This window comes from Triturus cristatus, chromosome 4_2 (assembly GCF_964204655.1).
Source record: "Triturus cristatus chromosome 4_2, aTriCri1.1, whole genome shotgun sequence".
NCBI classification, from domain to species: Eukaryota; Metazoa; Chordata; class Amphibia; order Caudata; family Salamandridae; genus Triturus; species Triturus cristatus.
This window is the reverse complement of record NC_140586.1, coordinates 496,548,585-496,565,056: the sequence shown is the minus strand read 5'-3', so window position 1 is coordinate 496,565,056 and position 16,472 is coordinate 496,548,585. Positions and strand designations below refer to the sequence as shown.

The 16,472-nt window shown below is 45.6% G+C and overlaps 1 long non-coding RNA gene across 1 annotated transcript in view; it reads right to left on the bottom strand.

Moving 5' to 3' along the window:
* LOC146834601 (uncharacterized) overlaps positions 1–15,932 on the bottom strand; it is a 134,781-nt gene extending 118,849 nt beyond the window's left edge. The window contains exon 1 of the long non-coding RNA XR_014960640.1: positions 14,479–15,932. This is a non-coding gene — a long non-coding RNA (uncharacterized LOC146834601). The remainder of the gene's footprint in view (positions 1–14,478) is intronic.
* Positions 15,933–16,472: the final 540 nt, after the last annotated feature.

Here is a 16,472-nt window from a genome sequence, read left to right as displayed (position 1 = left end):
TGTACAGGATAGACACGATACCTAGATAAGGCTTGACACTAAAACAAACTGAGAATGATTGTCATAATAGTGTTATTAAGGTTGTGTATCGTTTAAGGTCAAAGAACTGTTGAGTTGACTTGTCATGTAGTGTGTGCATGAGGTTAAGGAAAATGTATTTCTTAAAATGGCTAATGAGTAAGCCTTCCAGTTTTCCATTTTTACTAATTATTATAAATAAATACAAACAGGAAACAGTGTGTTTCCTTTTTTAAAAGGATGAATACAAAAAATTAGGCTTTTTTTGAGTGACTCCTATTATTGTCATTCATGAATTCCAGGCCAACAGCTGAGCAGCTTGTCAGGATGAGGAGTTAAAAACACATGTTGGGATTTCTTTAAAAAGCTACATATCTCACTCAACATGTATTTGTCATAGAATGCTAATATTGCCATGTGGGTGTTTTTTGGGTTATAATTGGTTGCTTAATGAGCTAAAACGGACAGCCATTAACGAATGAGCATACATTTATTGGTTAAATAAATGTGGAAATCACCAAATACATCTTATTTATTGACAAAACACAAGATAAATATGAATGAATACCAATAAAATGGCCAATAAAATAAACATAAATAAATATGGAAAGGTTAAAAAATATATCAAAAAAACGGGAGCCCTAATAATAACTATCCTCTTTAACCAAAATAAACATACCCACACAATGCCTGTGGACTGTTGGATTCCAAACACTGTTTGGAAATGGTTACTTTTGAGCTATGGCCATGCTATAGTCATGTACAGAAAGCAGACAAATTAATAATAGTGTTAAACTATGTCAAATCATTTAATTTTGTACTGGAATACTGCCCCTTCCAGTACAAAACCAATGCTTGACATCACGCACACATCCTTGTACTATGGTGCAAAGGTGTCTGTATTGGTTCAAGGCACCCTAAAGTGCACCAGGGAGAGAGATAAACTGTGCTATATGTTAGTAGATATAGCCCAAATTTACTAACAGCAACCAAACTTGACAGAGAGAAAAACATTGTCACAACTACGAAGATACAGCGGTATGGTGCTGTTTTTCTCTTCTTCATCACTGGTGCTCTTTAGGCTGCCGTGCACCAATGTGCATACCCATAGAGCAAAGGTCTGTGCGCTCTGTTGTGCATATGTTTTGTACTGGAAGAGTGCCCAGGCAGTGCTATGCTATTATGAGGTTTAATACATTCCCCACTGTGTACATGTGATGTACAAAGCAAGACACATGCAAAGTTAGAAAAGTGTAAAACTTTAAAATGTGTCCACTGTATGCCTTGAGGAGGCGTTTTTTTTAATGCAAATCCCTGTCTACTAGTGTGAGTAGATATGGATTTGTATCAAATCCCATGGCCTATTGCATGGAAATCACACATGTAGCATCCATGGAATGCCCCATTGGCGCAAAGTTGCGCTAGGTACTGCTTAACGCTACTTTGTATTAATTTAGGCACCTTTACAACACAAACCATGATTTCAGTTGAAAAGTAAATCCCTATGCAACACTCTTTTTCACTTTTGAGACATAAACCAAGGGCTTTAAGTGGGCCGGGTCTCACCAGTGCTGAGCACTGGCAGTTTTTTACAGGGGGCCGCGAATCGGGTCTCTATCAGGCTCTGTTTTGTGCTCTGGCACAGGCGGTCCGTTTTTTTCAGGACTGCAGTGACAGCAGGCACATCGATGTACACGTGCTCACACTACTCACTTGTGGAGAAGTTAAGGCAAGACGTCATGCCAGGTGAGCGTTGTAAGTGAAGGGAAATCATTTAAAGAGAGTCGTTTTCTCGCTGGATTTCCCTTCTCTTTTTGAAATTTAGGACCAGCAACATTATCGCGGTGTCACCAGGGCGTTAAGTAGAACCTTTTCTATTCTATATAGAAGCCATAGTTGCTGCTTATTTATCTTATGCAACTAACAACCAGTGACAAAGCCAATAGTCCTGACTTGTTGTAGGTATGATGTTACTTGTTGTATCATACATCTGTATGCAATGACAGAAACAGCAAAACACGTCGGGCAGCACACTATGCTAAGCACAGATTTTTAGCTGAAGTGTTTTAAGCCACGCCCTTAATTACATTGACCACGCCCCTTTAAGAGACCCCCTCAGTTTTTTCATCCCACTTAAAGCCCTGCATAAACCCAGAGCAAAGTGTTCTCTGTGGCGTTGTTCTGCTGTCCCCTTTCATGCACCACAGCACACCAACTTGGTTTCTGCTCTGCGTCGCATGATTTATTTTTTTAAATTGCCCTCAAATCTTTTTAGACTAGAGGACGGCGGCACCTGGAGACAGACATGCCCGGGGTGACTTGGTATTAAACCAGGTCTCAGCCAGTGTTTTTCTTTTCCCAGCTAATGTGTGCAAGTTCAACTAAAGGACACCTGGGGTTAAGCATGTGACTTTGGCGAAGTCTTTGCCCCAGCAGCAGCTTGCCGTCGTCTGTACCGAAATCATTTTTGTAAATGGAGAAAGTAAAAGGGACGCAGGAATGCCATTATTTTTTTGACAAAGGAAGATTATGTGGCGATGCCGCAGGGTCGAGCTGCGCGCCCGCCTCTCTACCCTCTGGGTCCACGGATCCCAGACTGCTTCACGAGCCTGCTGCACGCTTCCTCCAGCCCGGCACATTCCTAGGCGCTGACGCACGGCCTGCGCTGCACCGACTTCCGTCTTGGACTCTCGTCCTCATTCCCACGGAGGGAGGCGAAGCTGCGGGGGGGCCACCCGGGGTTCGGGCAGGCTCAACGAGGCATGGGTGCGAGGTGGACGCGGTGGCTCATTGGTTAGACCCAGTGTACTGCTGTACACAGAAGAGGCCCCCAAGTCTGTGTGAGTACTGCGGAGTCCATCGCGGGCCATTTCCTCGTTAGTGGGCCTCCACCCTCGCTGGACCCCCCACTAACACCCACCACAGGAACGAAAGCACACTGAATAGAAACCGCTGACAAAGCTGTTTTCTTCACAGAAAGGACACTCGAAGAATACAAATACAGGGCGCGCAGCCTGGAAAGGCTCGAACGAGAATCCCATGACGTAGATGTGGTCTGATATGAACTTTCCACTTAGCTGGCTTAATATTTTGTACAGTGTTCTTTTACACCACACTTCTGCTGTTTCTAAGCGCTCCAAACTACTGTTACTTTTACCCAGTAAACCCCATGAATGCTGTGGCAATCACGAGTGAACAAAGTTGATTTTCTTTACTGAAAAATTAGGGAAAAATACGATGCAAACCATGCGAAGGTCATCGGACATACAGAACGATGTCAAATCCAACGGCAACATTCCCGTGGTTGTTATCCCCAATGCCGGGCCGTCAGTTCTTCAGCAGTGGCCACCATACGAGGCAACACTTCCTAGCGTCTCTTTTCAGAGGTGCAGCTTCTGATTTGAATTGTCATTCCACGACGGGTGAGGCTTCACAGCCATCATTGGTGCAGCAGGTGCAGTTGCACAACAGCCTCATGTTTGTGAGGAGCCCAATTATGGATGTTTTCACATCCCAAATCGTGGAAGGGGGCATTTTACTAGCCTGCACTAGGGCTCATGAACCCTTGCTATAACACTGCATAGGAAGCACGTATGTCCTGGAAGTCTTTGTTCGTCCTAAAAATGGTGTTTATTAGTTCGACCCAGTGCTTTAAATGGGCCGGTACTGTCTGGTACGGAGTACTGGCACTGTTTTTTATTTTGAGAGGGGGAGTAACGGCACTTCTCAAGAGAAATGCTATACATTTAATTGGCGAGCATAGGCACTTCCCAGAAATAAGCAGGTACTCTGGTACAGAGTACCTGCACTTCTATTTTTACATTTCAAGCACTGGTTCAACCTAACCTTTCAGTTTAATAAGTAGAGCAGCCTTTGAATTTTTCATCTACATAAAAATAGTTCACTAATGTGTGCGCAAGTTAAATGCAAGCCAGTGATGCACAGCAAGAGTTATTTTATGTGAATTGCTTTGGGTCTATTTATAATTTGTAACTGAATAAACAAATTTGCTTATTACATATTGTTCGTCTCCTCAAGCTCACTCCCTCTACCTGTCTCCAACGAGCTGACTTGCTCTCTGCAAAAAAGTGTCCTTTACAATTTACTAAAACTGCTCTCTAAAGCATTCCCAGCAGAGTAGGCGGCTTTCTTACACTCGTACATACAGTTACCTTACTTGTCGCATACGATCCGCCACCCAGAATCTTCCTCCTCTCCATCGAAATTCTGGTCCTTCCACCAACTCGGCCCCTTCATTGGAATTCTTTTCCTCCTATCTTCAGTACCAAAATCTCCACCCAGGAGGGCAAATCGGCCCAAAAGTATCTCTCCTGGCACTGGAAGGTAAAGGTTGGTGGTGGCTCTTACATCCATCGCACACTGTCAATCAGCATTCTTTTGAAGATACCACATACCACTACTGTCTTATTGAAATCATTTTCTGTTTAAAATTGTACTCTGTTCAATAAATGTGTTTCTTTAGAAGATCTAAGGGTGCATGAGCCAAAGGTACTCTTGGCCTCTGACTGTAAGCATCCTTGCCTCTGAAGCAGTAAGGGCCTTATTAGGATGGCGGGCAGCACTCTAACAGAGATGGAGACCGCCCGATATAGTGTTGCGATCCCACAGGCCAAATTACAATGCGACCGCCACTGTGGTGGTTGCATTGTACATGTTTTCCATTGCAGCAGCTGCTGCTGGCTGCAGCACCCGGCGCACTGGAAAAAATGCAGGTTTTGCATTTCCCTGCACTACGTGACAGGCACCATGCGGTGCCAGCCACAAGGTGCAGTGAAATGTAGGGGGGCACTATGGGCGCTCCCCAAGTGCAAAACCAAAGTGCCCAGGGGAAATGGGGGCCTGCTACGGGACCCCAAAGTCCATCCCGCCAGTCTTTGAAACACTATGGCAAGGCTGGCGGGGATGAACCATCATAATTTGACCGGCGGTGCCTGAGAGGCACCGCCGCCATTCTGGCCAATGCAGCTGCGGTCGGAAAAGGACAGCCTGTCGGAACTGTGGTGGTCGGTCTTTTCGACCGCCACGTGTGCGCCCGCCATAGTAATCTGGCGGGCGTAAAACGGCAGTAGGATGGCGGTGAAGCCGCCACTGGCAGCATGCTGGTGGCGGGTTCACCGCCCTCGTAATCAACCCCTAAGTCATCCGATTTGATGGATTAAAAGCAAAAAAATCCATGTGCTCCTGCAAATGAAGGCTATCTTTTTAGGTCTGACTTGACAACACCGCAGCCTGCTTGACCAATTGTTACCAATTGTAAAAAAAATATATACATAGAGAGGACTATGGGTCTACCTGAGGAGTAAATGTCTTGCTCAGGGCATGCTATTGACTGTTTTTTTATTATTCCGCCGCCTCTGAAGTGTTTGCTTTGAAATTTACTATTTTACATCTCAAAAATATGCTATTGGTTGCTTGTTGCACCAGTTTACCTCCCATGGAGTCCTTGCTTTTCAAAAGACTAGTTTATATCTCAAAAGTATACTGAGCCCATCAATTTATTGATCCTACAGATTCTTCCTATACAGAAGGCATTCATTTTGCTTCGTTCTTTTAAAAATGTGGTTGGCTTTAAAAATGTTTCATCAGAACTCAAAATGCAAGGCAGATGTATTTGCGTAGCCAATGCTTGTATTTTTGCGGGTTCTATAGTTGCTGACTGTGAAGCCATATGTCCCTTTATTATCGGACAAGCTCGGCACTGTACTCGATGATGGAATTTTGAACCAGAGACACATTTCTCTCAAGGAAAACCTTTTGTGCCTGGTGACCACGTTGTTTGCACTCCACAAAGCATTCCTGGGAGAAAAGTGGTAATTAAACAACATCCTGAGGAAATGCATGTCGTTCCTGGGCCCTCCGAGCAAGGTGTATATAAGAAGCGGTCCGGGGGCTCTCCCGGCTGAGTCACGCGCCTGGAATGAGGGTCAGCGACCCGCCATTTCCTCCTCTCCCAACCAGTCTGGCTGCATCAACAAGGATGACGAGCTATTTTTCCAGCCTTTGACCAAATATGGGTCCGCGCAGGAAACCCTGCATTTAGGCTACTTTCTGCTCGCGCACTGCAAACGCTTTAGAGTTGGAGCCAGTGCCTGCTGCTGCCAAAGTGCCCAGACCAGTGGGAGCAGTACAGGAGATGCCCCCGCCCCCTCCTCTCACCCCACCCCCCACACACACCACAACCAGGTGGGCCGGGATGGCGTAGAAGTATCACGGCAGAAGATGTTTCAAATCAATGCTGACAGTGTATGCACAAATGTAAGAGTTAAAGAAGACGTTTCATATCAAGGCTGACAGTGTATGCACAAATGTAAGAGTTAAAGAAGACGTCTCATATCAAGGCTGACAGTGTATGCACAAATGTAAGAGTTAAAAGAACAAATGATGGATGGAGTGCTGAACAAATCAAAAATGTTTCCCTCAGTCACTGATCTGGGTTCAATCCTTCATTTTTTAGCTCACAGCGCCATCCCAGTTTGGACCCAGCCATATGCAAATCATTATTGACCTTGCCCCTCATGGGAATACTCCAGTCCGGTCCCTGGATGCTTGTTTCCGGTCCATGGAGTACCTGGCTCGGCAGTTCGGGCTGGACTGTCCCCGTGAGGAGCAGGCATGACTGATTTGCATATGGCTGGGTCCAGACTGGGGTGGCATGGTGAGCAGAAGAACAATGGATTTAACCCAGAGCTCGTCACTGTGGGGTGAATGTTTGATTTATTCAGCATTCCATCCATCATTTGCTTTCAGAGCAAATGCAAGAGTTGTCATCTTTTTGGCAGACCAGCCACTTTTTCCTGAAGGTGGGAAGCCCCTGCCATTATCATTAACAATCACCCTTGCCATGCGTGCCAATGACCGATTTTACTGACGCAGCACCAAAAAAACTTCATATCTCCCTGCTATGAAAGCAAATTGTTATTTTAAAGGTTTCATAGCGCTGAACATGTAGTCAAACTAGCTATACTTGGAGCACCTACAACAGGGTCACCATGAGGGAATCTTTACAAATATTACCGTACAGACTCGACGCAGGTAACTTTCAGAGAGTTGTCCCCAATAGCAGAAAAGCAGTTGCTTTCCTAGAAGACTTTGCACAATTTCACATACATTATGGCACTTTATTCGGTTATATGAATATTTCGAGCTTACTAAGCCCTTATGTGTTAATCCAATCTTTAACCTAACATTTATCCTAAACAGAACTGTAGCCCTACCATAGCCCCATCTCAAATCCAATGCCTAACTCTTAAACTAATTTGGGAAAAAGGGTGGTGGTGATGGACAGAGTTTCTGAATGATGCAGAATACTCTTACCAAGTCAAGAGATCATGGTTTTAATCCATCGCCGTTTTTTAGCTCACTGCACCATCCCAGCTCAGAACCTGACTACATGCAAATTAGGTTGTATCTGTCCCAGTGCATGATGGGAACAGGGCAAACCAAACTACCAAGCCAATTCTTATACTGGGAAGGAAACAAGCTTCCGGGGACCGGTTTCTGGCATCACAGCCTTCGTCGGCCTGGCTTGCCTGAATCCTGATGGTGCAATGAGCAAGGGACTCACGTCTGAGCATACCCTCCCACACTGAGTGTGGATAAAATTGATTTGGGAAAAAGGGGGTGGTGATGGACAGAGTTTCTGAATGATGCAGAATACTCTTACCAAGTCAAGAGATCATGGTTTTAATCCATCACCGTTTTTTAGCTCACTGCACCATCCCAGCTCAGAACCTGGCTACATGCAAATTAGTCTGTATCTGTCCCAGTGCATGATGGGAACAGGGCAAACCAAACTACCAAGCCAATTCTTATACTGGGAAGGAAACAAGCTTCCGGGGACCGGTTTCTGGCATCACAGCCTTCGTCGGCCCGGCTTGCCTGAATCCTGATGGTGCAGGGAAGACATGGCTTGGTAGTTCGGGCTGGACTGTTCCCATGAGGCACAGGGTCAAGACTGATTTGCATATGGCCATGTCTAAACTGGGGTGGTGTAGTGGGCAAAAGAACGATGGATTTAACCCAGATCTCTTGACTGGGGGAGAATGTCTGCATTGTCAGCATTCCTTCCATCATTTGTTTGTTGTAACGCTTTTCGCCCTAAGTGGGATGGGTATTCCCAGACGTGGGACCCGTGCTCACTACGCCACTGGAGTCAAGCTATCCTGGCTGATGACGGCTGATAGCCAGAAACCGGTCCTAGGATGATTGATTCCGGTCCAGGGAAGACATGGCTTGGCAGTTCGGGCTGGACTGTTCCCATGAGGCACAGGGTCAAGACTGATTTGCATATGGCCATGTCTAAACTGGGGTGGTGTAGTGGGCAAAAGAACGATGGATTTAACCCAGATCTCTTGACTGAGGGAGAATGTCTGCATTGTCAGCATTCCGTCCATTATTTGTTTGTTGTAACTCTTAAACTAGCCCTTAACATATTACTCATTGTAGGCTTACCTGTACCTAAACCCAGTGAATGATTTGTAAAATAATAACAACACGGGCCCAAAGATTTTCATAGGAGCCTGCTGTCAGCGGTTCCAAATGTGGGGTTGCCGAATACCAAGGCTGTCTTATCTTGATTCCACCTCATGCCTCTTTCTTCTGCCAACTTAGACTTCCTGTCTTTTTCTCTTAGACTTGCAGGTTGTTTTTCAATCTTGCTTTCTCCCTTTGTCATTGTTTTCCTGTGTTATGTAATGCTTACCGCTCAGGTTTTTTTGTGTGGGACATTGCAATGCAGGACAGTACAATGCAGGTAAGTACCACGCAGACCATTTTTGGCCTATTTAAAATGTGGCCCATACCACACAGGTATGTTTTATTTATTGACATATTTTAATGTCATTTAAAAAGAATGTGTGTTTAAGGGTCAAGGGATGTTTTTTTGGGTCCATGGGTGGGTAGAGGTGAAGGGAGGATGGTTTTTAGGTCTCGCCTATGCAGCGCGCAAGCGCGGCTTTGGAGACACCTCTTGAAATCGCTCCGGGCTTTTGTGGATACTCGTGCATGTTCTGCACTGTTTCCAATGGGCCCTAGTGCATGTGCAGCGTTTGCCTTGCTGGAGCGAGCAGCAGTGCCATCTGTTAGCAATTATCACGCTTGCCGCTGCTCGCTCCCGCAAGGTAAACGCTGTACATGCCCTCTGCTCGCTCCCGCGTCGCTTTAACTTTCGCGGCCGCTGGGCCGCGGTTGTCTTACAGCGCTTGTTACTGCTGGTCTCGCTTACCGTTCACACCTGGCCAGTCACAGGGGTGTCTTGTAAAGAAGGTCGAAGCCTGGCCGCTCACGGCAGGTAACACATGGTCTGTGCTTCTGTGCCCACAGCCCCTCCCTCCTGTAGCCCGCACATGAATGCACCTCTCGCACTGGTGCAGACTTCCTCACACATCTGATGCCATACTTCCTTTGCGGAGTCCAGAAAGGTGACCGGATCATGTTCATAGCAGGGCACCACACGCAGCATGACATCATGACCCCGGTGTGACCTCTGCAATGTTCGGGTCTCCTTAATGGAGTAGCAGGTCTAGTGTTTTTTTCTTTTTACATAAAGCCCGGCGGTGAACTTCTTAAAGATCACTTTTAGGTAAACCAGCCACTTGGGGGAACAACAGACTACAACTCCCAGAGTGCATGTGAAGCTAAATAGAGAAGGGCCGTAGTTGAAGGTGCACGCTCCGACGATATCTTTTCATCCGCTTAGGCAGTTCTATTTTAACACGGACACCGGGACGGTGTGAACCTCTGTCCTGCTCTGCTCACGGCTCCGTTTATAACACGCGCAGCCACAGCACTCCAGAGGGTGTGTGTGTGACCCCAGCTCATCAGATCCCTTCCTGTCCCTTGAATACAGGAAACGGGCCAGACCTGGGAATGCAGCTTCGAATCCACATTTAGAGTCTGCATTCCCCTTGATGATGGCAGGAAGGGGCAGCGCATCCCCCACCCCGAGCCTCAGCAGCCCCCACCCTTCTGCCTAGACGGGCTCCTTCTTCGTCTCCAGAACACAAAAGAGGGCGGGTCTCGGAGGTGGAATCACCTGGGCCTACCTCGGCGCTGCTCTCATGCCTTGAGGGCGAGGCAGAGGGGGGGTACGGAGGGCTGCACCTCACCTTGAATATTCGTTCTTTCTTTGGTTCTGGGCACAGCGCCATCGGCAGAGAGATTGACATTCTTGGTGCTCCACCACAAACAGGGGCACGGGGGGATGAGCATAATGCAAGAGCCCAGACACCGCTGGAGACGAGGCCAAAGCTGATGACTAGGCAGAGTAAATACCGAGCCAGAGTATTCGTAATATAAAGATGGTTACCGGCCCCATCAGGAATTTACATCTCCATGGAGTTGGTACATTACACCCGGGGATTTCAGCTTCTGAAAGCAACTACAATGCCCAGGTGAAATTAGAGGGAGAAATATCTCTACAGTAGGGAGATTAACACACTGAAGTACTTTAGAACAAGAGTTACCCTAGAACCAGTGCCATGGAATGAACCCGGGATCTGTGTGCAGAACATACCAAAGGGCACTACATCCAGCAGAAGGGGATGAAATGAGGGCAAGTTACGGGTCAGAATTCGCATTGGTGGAGCCTAGTTTGATACTCTTTGTTGCCCCTCTCCCCCTCCAGCCCCTGTGACATCCTTCATCATGCCTTCCCTCTCTACCACTCTCCAATGGCACCCCTCATGTCTCCTTAGACCCTCTCTCACATTTATTTAATTTCTTTTATAGTGCTCCTCATACCAATGTAGAGTGTCGGAGTGCTTTACATCACACACACATACAGAGACAATGAATGCTTAAATCAATGTGTAGGAAATGTTTCCTAAGACGATGAGGGCCACAAGCCTTAGGAGTCACATTTCACCCATACTGGGAGCATAGCCAATAGGTCTCGCCTTTGGGACTTTATAAGTATTTAGTTATGCAGCATAATATCCTTGGTGCAACAACATCAACTGTTGCACGGCTAAACACTTATATGGTCCCAAAGGCGAGACCTATTGGCTATGCAAATGCTTGTTTTTTTAGGGTTTAGAGGTGGATAGAGGTAAATGAAGTTAAGGGTATTTTAGGATTCAGTATTGGGTATAAGTAAAGAGAGGTATGGGTTTTTAATGTTATGGGGTGGTTAGAAGTAAAATCAGCAAAGGGATTTTTAAGGTTCGGAGGTGGGTGGAGGTAAAGGGTTTTTAGGGTTCAGGGGCTGGAAGAAGCAAAGGGGATAAGAGATTTTCAGGGGAAAGTAGAGGTAAAGGGCGGTAAGGGTTTTTTTAGGATTCAGGGTTGGGTAGAGGTAAAGGGAAAGGGTTTTTTAAGCTTCAGGTGAAGCACGGATACTGTGAGCTGAATACATACAATTGCATTGACTGGCCCTAGCAGGAAGTGAAGGTTACAGCTGCCAGTGTATGACTGTGGGACTTGATACCCATGTCATAGAAAACACAACAAAAATGGGATACAGGGGTAGGGTAGGGTTTCCCTGACCCCCTGGTACATGTGGGCCAAACTACAAAGAATTTTGTTTTGCAGTACCACAGTACTACTGTGAAGTTCAGTGTAGTCCTGGTATAATTTTATACCATATAAAGGGACGGGGCATGGAGCACTGCAAGACTAAGGGGGTTGGCCAGCAAAAAGGTGTTGAGCGCCCCCCGTGATGCTGGGCGCAGGGGGCAACCCCACGCCATGTACTTCATCTGTGTGTGGTAGCACGTTGGAGGCCTGCAGGGGCTGGGTGCAGGTACTGGCTGCATTTAGGAATGATACAAAATATATTACATCATGTTTAAAAAAAGCATATAAATTCACTTAAAAAACAAAGGTTAAAGGGACACTATAGTTAGGTGAAAATGCCTGTGAACGTAATATTTTATGCTAAAAAAAACACTGAAGTTCACCAGTTATACTTGTGTTCTAAAAATCTGTGGTAAAGGCATGTGTTGTAAACGGCCTCTACTGTAACCACTCCTATTTGTTTTCCTATATTTCTTTTCCTCCATTTTTTTCCATTTCTGTCATTCTCTCTTTTGTCCTGGGTGAAAAGTAAGCCCTGATCCCAAAAAATAAGTGCATGTTCCCACCAACTACAAGCACTAGCACAAATTAATCACTGCCTAAAACTGGTCATAATCTTAACTCAAACTCATACCTAACCATGACATTCACTCTTCACCTGACACTCACTCTTACCACAACACAAATCATTACCCTATCCCTAACAGTAACCAACATTTCCATACACCTGTCCATTTGGCAAAGGTCAGATGAACAAAGTCATTTAATGCTCGCAAAGCCTGTGATTGTGCTAAACCACATAGTGTGTGACCACTAAATGGTCTTTTTAAATGTACGGAACCTATTTAGCGATTCAGTAGCAGGTTCTCAAAGACCAAAATTGATTTAGAAAAGACTCTTCCCCTTTGTGAATGAAAAAAGGTTGTTGGGAAATTGGCAGTTGTCCAGAAGACCACTCCTGATTCTCAAACAAACTAAAAAAATTAACTTTTCTTTTTACTTACAGCCCAGTTTCTTTTAAGGATAATGGACTACATTTTTTTTTAAAGTTTACTTTATATAAATGTGATCAAAGACATGGTGATACTGACCCCAGTTTCCCCCAACCTCTATTACTGCATCCAATCATAGTGATTCACAGTTTGTGCCTACCTCATGAATAGTGGTCAGGTAAGTCATATTGCGACCCACTGCAAATCTGAATTTTGTACTTTGACTTAATTGTGTATAGGTCGGTTCATAAAATCCTTTCTCATTAGCAAAAATTCAGAGCGCAAATTGTGACTACTATTTATAAATTAAATTTTGCACATCTGGCCCAATATGCCAGATGTGCCAAACTTTTTCATGGTTGTAAACTATGAGATTCTTTAAATTTGTGGATGACTAAAAAGAGTTTTACTATGTACTAAACCCATTTTAAGAGTTTGTAAAATGTTACCAATTCCGAAGTTGAGTATAGAAATGGATTATGAATCACAATTTGGAAGGGGCATGTCCTTGGAGTCCCTTCCAAACTGGAATTCCTAACCATGTGTATCAATAATTTTGACCATAATATCAGTTGCAAACTATTGAAGTTACCAACCCCCAACATGGTGTGGTATCTGACTTTGAAAAGGAAATGGGTCTCTGTTGGATTCTTTTCCTATTATGAATCGAGGCAAAATGTTCAGGGTAAGTAGACAGCAGATCACTCCAACTCTCACAAAATCTTATTAAAAAGGAAACTTTTTTTAAAGCAGCCCATTTCCTTTAAGAAAATTGGATTGCTTTAAAAAAATGTTTTCTTTATTTAAAGCGATCATAGACATGGCGGTCTGCTAACCCTTGCAGGCCAACATTCCTGTGATTCTGAGAGATCGTAATAAGTCACAATTTGCCTACCTAATGAATATTAATTAGGTAGGTCGGTCTGCGACCCACTTTGAGCCCTTCTTTAGATAACCACGTAATTAGTACATAAGTCAGTTTGCAAAATATGTTTCTGGTTGCAAAAATTAATCACAAATTATGGCCGTGTTTTGCAACCAGAAAGATAGTATATTAGGCCCCTAGTCTCCAAAGTTATTAGAGTCTTTTTATTGCTTCTCAAGATTCTTGACTCAAAAAAATATGCCACCACTTCATCGCATGTAGTATTGGCCATCCAGTGTTGGGAGAAACAGCAGTTCTTTGCAGCTCAGTGTTTGAACTGGTTACTGGGGCCTAATGGTGTCATTTGGTTTCTGTTTATTATTCCGGTATGGTGGCATAGTGTGCCAAATAAGAATGGCCTGGGATGCAGCCATGAGTAATTACCAATGATTGAGATTATTTCAAGCATTCCATCCATCCCTCTTTTGTATACTTCAGTGCGACGGCCCACGGGGGATGGCTATCCCCAGACTTGGGCCCTGTGCACACTTTGCCACTGGAACCCAGCTATAACTGACTGATGGCACTAACAAAGACAAACACTGATTGGCTTGCTTGTGTTCCAGTTCAGGGAGGACATGGCCTGATGGTTCAAGCTGGACTGTTCCTATTGGAGCAGAGTCAAGACTGATTTACATATGGCTGAGTCAGAGAAGAGGTGGCATAGTGTGAAAAATGAAGATGGTCTGGGATATTGCTCTAATTGCCGATGACTGATATTAATTCAAACATTCCATCCATCACTTTTTTGTGTACTTCAATTTAGTGTCCGCTAGCATAAATTTTGAGTAGAAATGACCTTGTTTTTCCCCTGCACTTAAATGGTCTTTGTCCCAAAATGTATTTACCATAATTGGATCCCCTGGAAAACCATCTAAAACTTGTCCTTTGGATTTTCCACCAGGGCCAAATCCTGATTATAAACTGGGGCTGTCTGCGTGTAAACAAACATGTATTAATAAACTCTTGGGCTAAACTTAGACCATTCATTGCATTCAGGGTACATACCAGTGGCTTCTTCTGAAATGCTGCCTGGCTTTTTTCCCTCCTGCCTTCGTCCTCCAACAGATGGCTTCCTTGTGTGACTTTTTTTTTTCAGAGGTGAAAGTGTTTTCCTCGGAGACGCCAACAAAGCCGGTCTTCATACGTCGGTGGTACTTAGAAAAAATAAAAGATGCTTCTTGGGAGAGCTGTTAAAAATACCTGGCGTGTTCTGGCCACGTTCCTGCAGTCGTTTGGCATAACTGGAGCCCGGCTGCTGTGCTTTCTCTGCATGCCTCGCCAGCTGTCCCCTTGGGAGCTCTTTCACACCTTCATGGTACAGTGAGGAGGCGCTCGCGCATTCCTGCAGCCAGGACATTCCTGCACAGGACGGGCGCCCATTGCAGGGCGCGAAGCATCAGTGCGGCCCGGGCGGAGGGTCTCACCGCTGGTCATAGGCACCATATCGGAAGCCTCTTCTGCCACAGCGCCTTGGTGCACTTGGAGGGAGGTGGAGCCGGGCTTCCGGCGCTATACACAACGAGACGCCGTATCCCCTCGTTCTGCTGGAGCTCTCAGCAAAGCCCACCATCCTTACAAGAATTTCCAGAGACCCTCCACACAGAACGACATTTATGTGGTTTTCAAAATCAGCCGGTACTTCTGGTGTGGGCTTGAATTGTTGTGCAGTTTAGTATTTTAATAAAAAAAAGCATGCGTGCCCCTTGCTTAAGCATGCAGGTTGTTACACCCTTCAAAGTTTTTCAACAGCCGTAGTGCTCAGCGTTTCAGGTGGTACTGCCTACGTTTTCCTCCATTTTAGTCTAAACAGACCACCAAAATGAGATTCACCCTTCGCCATTGTTTTTTGTTTTTTTATAAGTGGCGTTGAAATAGATGGAGGTACCTCAAACCATCTCTGTTGTCCGAGGTAGGATTACAAAAAAATTCACCTGAAGTTTATTAGGAAATACCTGCTGCACAGTTGAGTTTCCACGTCCTGCATAAATGAGCAATTGTAGGCAGCCGCCGGTAGCATCGCTGCAGGTTCGAACTACGTCCCAGCTCTCGCGCGTGCTGTGCTGCCTGGGGGACTTCCATGCGCTCTACTGACTGCGCTCAGACTGGACTCAGTTATTCGTGTCTTCTTAACACAGTGTTCCCCGTCTTAGGGAGGAGAGCAGCCCGCCGCCGCCTCCTTACACCACCTGCGCGCCCTGGGCCTGTCTCGTGTCCATGCCAAAAATAAAACTGTATCTAGTCGTTAAAACCATGAATGCTGACTGGAAGGGGGACGGAAGACACCCCCACTCTGATGTGGAACTTTTAATTCCTTTCTAAAGTCCCCCTGACAGAGGTTATGGCTGGAATTCTGCCCACTAATGTCTCCTGTGCAGCAGGCTGCAGTCACCTTTTTTTGCAGAAAGAGGTAACCTATGGCAGTTGGAAGTTGACTTTTCAGCTGGCAGATTGCGTGGACCGGAGGAATGCCGCACAATCTGCGCTCTTACGGCATAGCTCAGGTCTATATTTAACAACACCCAAAGCTGCAAGAATGCAGTGTGGTCGGAGAACAGAGGCTGAAAAATGTTAAAAACGCAGGCTACTGCTATACCAAATATGGAAATAATGTTACGTCTAGCTAGTGATTCACACATCTGGAAATACTTACTGCCCTGGAGAGAACAGACCCCGAGTCTCCTCGGCAGCGGAGGAAACTCCGTCACAGCGGCTTAAAACGCCAGGCCCCAAAAGCATCAGAGGAGGATTCGGCATATAAGGCAACGTGACACCGCCGCTGGACAGCATATTCATGGTCGGGGGCAGGGGAGTGGGCATGTTACTGTCACTTTTGGGGAAGTTAGTCAATGTGCAGTGAGGCTTTTTTGGCTTGAAGATGGTATTCTTGGATAATGAACCTAGTGCCAGGGTTGGATGGCTGTATCTCTGGGTGGTTGGCAACCAGAAGTTAATGGGCAACATTGGGGTGGGTAAACTTATTTAAAACCCGTGTCCCAGGA